The sequence below is a fragment of the Corapipo altera genome, unplaced genomic scaffold (assembly GCF_003945725.1).
Source record: "Corapipo altera isolate COAL_440 unplaced genomic scaffold, ASM394572v1 49, whole genome shotgun sequence".
NCBI lineage: Eukaryota > Metazoa > Chordata > Aves > Passeriformes > Pipridae > Corapipo > Corapipo altera.
Window position 1 is genome coordinate 16,417,113 of NW_020884879.1, and position 6,000 is coordinate 16,423,112.

The window sequence follows — 6,000 nt, forward strand, 5'->3', positions numbered from 1 at the left end:
GTTCTGTCTTTTAATAGCTACACTTTACCGGTTTAAAAAAAATTTCTTATTTTCAGTGAAATCACTGTCACTGGGAATATGTGACCATGGAGCAGGGAAGGGTCTGGAAAGCTGCGCTCACACGTGCAGGATTTGAAATGTGGCAAAGTCCCACAGCGGCGTTAGCCTACATCATAACCAAAACTTAATCCCCCCGCAGCAACTGCATCACTGACACTCGGCAGCACCGCCATCCCCTCCCCCTCGGCTCGCCAGTACTGTAGGGGCACCGACAATCTGTGGGCATCCACGGGGGCCCAGCGGGGCTGCGCGGGGGGTCCGCGGGGCGAGCAGGTGTGGCCGGCACGGAGGGGCCGCCGAGCCTGTGTGCCTCTGCGGGATTCACCAGCCACGCCTAGTCTCTTTTGGTTTTTTTTTTTCCCCCCAAGGTTTTTACTGGTGTTTGTTTTATTGTTGGTTTTGCTTTTTTCTTTTTGGGTGTTTTTTTGGTGCTTTTTTGTTTGTTTGTTTTTTGTTGGTTTTTTAGCAGATTTTCACGCGGCGCAGACAGTGGGGCTGCATCTCTCACTTTGTCCCACGCCCAGACCAGCTACGTGCCAGCAAAAGCCTGAGGTCCTCTGTGCCCGTTCTTCCTTATATTCTTTTTTTTCCCCTCCAGTGGGAAATCCTACACATAGATGTGCAGGGTTATTTTCAGGTGGTCAACGCTCAGGATTTCAAACCAGTTAGCGGAGCGGCATCACTATCTCTCCATTAGCTGGGTTTGCGTCACGGATTACGTCATCGGCTCAAATCCCTGCACCCTCCCTGCCGTACCTGCCCTGAAGGAGCAGTGAGATCGGGGCGGCTCTGTACCCCTGGTCGGGAAGGCAGGTGCTTCTCCCCGCCATGCTCTCGGCGATCAGCAGTCGGGGACTTAACCCGCCAAGAAGAGAAGTGACAGCACACCCAAGTGTTTTGTATCGTGTAGATACTGTATCTGCTGGCTGGTGATGGAGATACCTGCCAGATTAACAAATTCAGGTTTGGATCCAAAACTATCCTCCTAAAGGACACGGCGCAAGCAACTCTGGTGGCTCCTGGGCTGCCATTCATCTTTACTGCTTTATAGAAACTAAGAGCGGTACGAATTTTACCAGAAGCCCCGCATTTTTTCCGTGCGTGCGCTGGTTTCTATTGGACACTGCTGAGTACAAACAAGAGATAGAAAAGACGCTTTCTGTATCGGCCTGTAAGAACGGTATCAAATTGTCATTTGGAGCAGAGATAAGGTCTAAGTTCAAGGATGGAAGTTTTGCTTGCCAGGCACTCAGAAGTGTGCAAGCCTGCCTTCCCCTTCTCCCTCCCCAAAGCAACAGCGACAGTAAACTCCGGATGCCAATAAATCTTAAAAAAAAGCAATACTGTTTAAGATCCGTCTCGAACACAGAAGCACAGCTACTGCACACAGAACGCAGAACCATCCTTGTCTCCGTGCTCCCGTAAAACCTTTGTCTTTGTACAAGAACGGGAAAAGAGAACGGTGCCCACAATGTGCTCGTCTGATTCACTGCCTCCTTGCCGTGGTTGACTCCTCAAGTCCCTGCTGTTGGGGTAGCAAATAACCCTCTCAAAGTTGCCAAACAGTCTTTAATACCTATACGGGTAAAGGTATAGAGCACTTAATCGCTGTAGTGCATTCCTACATTTGTATCACGGCATATTTCTCCCTTCCCGATTTCCGTCTGACACCCACGAGTGACTGGAGTGGGTGAGTGCATGTGCATCCTAGAATATGGCAACGTGGAAAATGCATTATTTCCTGAAATAAACAATCAGCTTGTTCAAATAATCCGGCTTTTACTGTGTTTTGTGTGTGGAGGAGTGCTTACCTCAAGTCTACTCAGGTTTCCCATGCATAAAAATTCTGCATTGCAAATCATGTAGGAGAGGGGTTGAATATCTAGAAATAGACACGTACAGCGATTTTAAAAGGAAAAAAAAAAGATTTGTAGGATAAGCTATTAAAGAAAAAATATAGCGAAGGGGAAAATGAAGAGAAGCAGAAATGGTATTGGAAAAGTTAGAAAGGAAACACTCTATCTTCTCACAGCGTCACTTGATGAGACCATAAAAATGAGACCATTGTGCATTTTCTCAGGTTTTCAATATCCCCACACATACAGTATTAGCAAGTTTCGACAGCTATTGCCAGGGCTCGAGTTGGTTTCTCTCAAGTGAAGAAATGCACCTTTAAGTGGGAAATCTGCCATTGGCTAACCACAGTCAGAGATGTCTTCTGGGATAAACAGCATTGTTAATTCCTTCAAGCTCCATCTGTGGAAATGATAAAGTGCAGTCATTATGGAAGACTGCAAGGTTAAATTAATTAGGTTATTCCATTATGCTGCAATCTTCTGAAGATGATTGCTATTTTCCTCTTAAATGCCATTATTCCTAGATCTATCTAGCAGCTGATGCAATTAAAGTGAACATAATGCAAATTTAACAACACAAATAACACTTTCCTCCACGTATGTTTGAATGGGGCACGCAGGGGCTATATCACAAGCTTCCACTTCCTCCGTAAACATCTGATGTAACCTTAAAAAAAATTTCAAACAAACCAGTGTGTATTTGGATACTTTTCTTCGGCGAATTCTTGGATCAATACTTTCGTTTCGTGTTTTCATGTTCTCAGTAATGTTAAGGGATCCAGTTACAAACTCTTGCCAGTAAGAAAGAAAATATGTCCCGCTGTGCACCCTCCTAAACGCTCCTAAGAAATAGTGTTTTCTTTTCATTTGGAATGACAATTTTGTTTGTCTGCTCTGCCCCGGCGAGCGAGACTATAGATTATTAGTAGACACATTTAATTCCGGACCATGACGCAGACGACTGCGCCCAGGGGCCGACACACGCCCTCCCGCCGTAGCAGAGCCGGGCGGGGGGCGAGGGCACCAGGGAAGGCATACGGGGTCGGAGCCCACCGGGACCAGAGCGCTGCCTCCCACCCTGCCTGCTTCCACCAGGAGTCCTGCTCATGCCGCCAGCCCTGCCGCGCTCTCCCTTTTGGTTTATTTTATTATTTTATTTTATTTTATTTTATTTTATTTTATTTTATTTTATATTATTTTATTTATTTCTTTAAGGAGGAAGCGTAATTTTTCCAAGTCTTTGTAGTCCTTCATGGGTCATTATGGCTTAATGCAATTAACGTAACCTTTTGTAACCCAATATCAAGTACTTCCAGGACAAATCTTTAGACAGATCACTAATCGTAAAACAAGTTATGGTGTCTGGGAGTAAAAACGAAGCTATTTGCTGTTCCTGCTGATACTTCAGCTTCTGCTCCTCCCTCTCCCCTTTAGCTCTCGCATCTCGGGTTTATGGGGTCTGTTGAAACGTTGCTTGATGTCACTTTTTACTTTTTTTTTTTTAAGTCATTAAAACCCCAGCATTGAGGTTTTACAGTTTTCGTGACGAAGGCCGACGGGAATACGTCGCAAGAGGAACAAACTGCGGCTCTGGAGGCGGGAGTTTGCGCGCCAAGGTGAGGAGCATCCGCAGGCGGGGCCGAGGGATGGGGGGCGGCGGGGATGAGAACGGCCGGGTCCTCGCTGCACCGCCGCTCCGGAGGCCCGGGGTGTGGCGGGGGCCGGGGCTGGGGCCGCCCAGGCCTCCAGGGGTGGCAGGACATCCATCAGCAGCGGCCCATTGAGCGGTGTGTCCGTCCCTCGGGCTGATTGCTTTTGCTTTTCTCTCAATTAGGGCTGGCTCTTCACCCCGCTGCCCCTCACCCCGGGTGGAAGCTGGGCAGCGGAGCCCGGGCTGAGGGGAGGATAACAGAGAAACTGTAACACGTGTCGTTGCGTTCACAAACACATATATTCTCTCCCCATTCCTTGTAGAGCTTTCTGCAGCACGCAAAAATGAAACGGGTTTGGCTGTGAAGTTTATGTTTGATTAAACGACGAAAGGCACTTCCTGGTCTGCTCCTTGGTTCCCGCTGTGCCGCTTGGGAGTAAATCCAGGTGGGATATTTAAATTTGGTTCAAATGTCACATGGATCATTTATAGGTCGTTCAAGGTAGAACCACCACTTACCCCAAATTTAGACTTCTTGTTGCGTGCCTATGAATATATTTCTGTATATGACTGTTAGATCACGTCGATACAACCTGCACAAACAGAGGCCCAGCTCAGTGATGTGGTACCCAACACAAAAAACTGAAACAAAAAAAGCTGGGAGAAAATCATACAGGAATTCTGGTTCAGGGGAATTACACCCCAGTACTTAAACTGTTAGATTCTGTTTGGATAGATTATTTAATCTACCATACACCATCTCTATACTTTAATTTTCCCAGTCATGTGTGCAAAATTGGTCTTGTCCTGATTTCATTTTTTCAACCAAGTTTTTGTTTGTATTCCTTGTTACTTTCCAAGGAAAGAAAATACTTCCAGGGACCTGATAATGCAGGAAAATATTTTGTGTTGTCACAGGGTACTTGTTACACTTGCTACATTTTATGAAGAAGTCCTTAAAATGTGTCATCTTTCACTGTTTTGCACTGGACTTCTTTATGTCAAGAACAGGAATTAGGTCTACAGATTCATTATAATGGTCTGTTTTCCAAAATGAATGTAACAAAGGTAATACTTAAAAGATCCCAATTGTATGTTTTTGAGGGGAAAAAAAAAAAGAACCACTGTAACTTGTCTATCTTTGGAGAGACTGACAGGTTTTCAAAGAAATCCTGCAGAATGCACAATGCATTCACCTTGTCTAGTTTAATAGAGGCAGAAAATGATTATAGTGTGTTTTAATACTTGCTGTACATGTGACGTAGGAAGCCAAGCCTCAGAACAGTTTAAATGTTGATATACCCAGCTTGAAAAAGCTTGTCAAATAAATCAAACCGTTCTGGGGGCAAACCCATGTTGTTTTTAAACCACAGAGTGGGGCAGTGGGCGTGGTTACTCCCATGGCTGAATGGTGAATGTATAGATTTAAAATACATTTTGCCACACTGGTTTTCAGAGGATTGTTTTGGCCTCGTATTCCAATACCATGAGCCAAAACTCTGGTCAATGTTTTGACAACAGAGCCAGGAAAAACAAAAAAGGCTTACCCTGTGAAAAAGAAATGAAGATATAGTGAAGGAAAACAGTAGTCTCTCTGCCACCGCCTTACTCAATCCATATGTGGATTTAAACACAGGAAATACCCACCATTCACCGCAATCAAGCCAGAGGCTTGTGCATCAGAAAGTGCCTTGTGGAACTAATTGGACTTTATTAAGATTGTCATTGACATAGAAAAGCATTTTGAAATTTGAAGTCAGAACATTTAAAAAATAAGGAAAAAAAGATAATATCCTGCAAGAGTGTTAACTTCTAAAAAAATGTATTTACCACAAATGTATTTACACTACAAATGTGCATTATTATGGCTTTTAATGTAAATTAATTATAATTTTGTGATGTTTGTGTTATTAAACTCTTTATGCTTACTTTTCATCTAGAGTCCTTCTGGCGCAGAACATGTTCCAGGATCATTTCAGAGTGGAAGAAAATCTAAACTTCACCAATTTAAAAGAATAATAAAGAACATGCCTGGTACCTTTCATACAGGCAAAGTTTACAGAGAAAACATAGCTACAAATAATAGGTCCTAGAGTGTGGTGGTTTTTTTTTTTTCATTTAAAGAACTTAAATGAAAACTTGTTGTCTTTGCCAACAAGTATTTGGCAAAGTGTTTATTTTAGCACTTTATGCCAGATATCTGCCTCCTTGTGAGGTTTTGGTGATGTTTTTCCTGATTGCATTTCTTTTTTCTTTAATTTTGCTGTACTGCTGCATTTAGATTTTTAGCATGGTGAGTCACTATTAGACCTGACAAAACAATGCTGTGATTGCCAATTAAATTCAATCTCTATGTAATTTTCATTGATTTCACACTCCTGTGAAGCCCTGTGATCTTTACCCGTTTGATTTTTCTTTCTAGCGCTTTACATC

The 6,000-nt window shown here is 43.6% G+C and overlaps 1 long non-coding RNA gene across 1 annotated transcript; it reads left to right on the forward strand.

The window, feature by feature from the left end:
• Positions 1-3,429: 3,429 nt before the first annotated feature.
• LOC113945120 lies at positions 3,430-5,681 on the forward strand. Its single transcript, XR_003526953.1, has 3 exons — positions 3,430-3,532; positions 3,891-4,013; positions 5,508-5,681. It is a non-coding gene; the product is annotated as an uncharacterized LOC113945120 (long non-coding RNA).
• Positions 5,682-6,000: the final 319 nt, after the last annotated feature.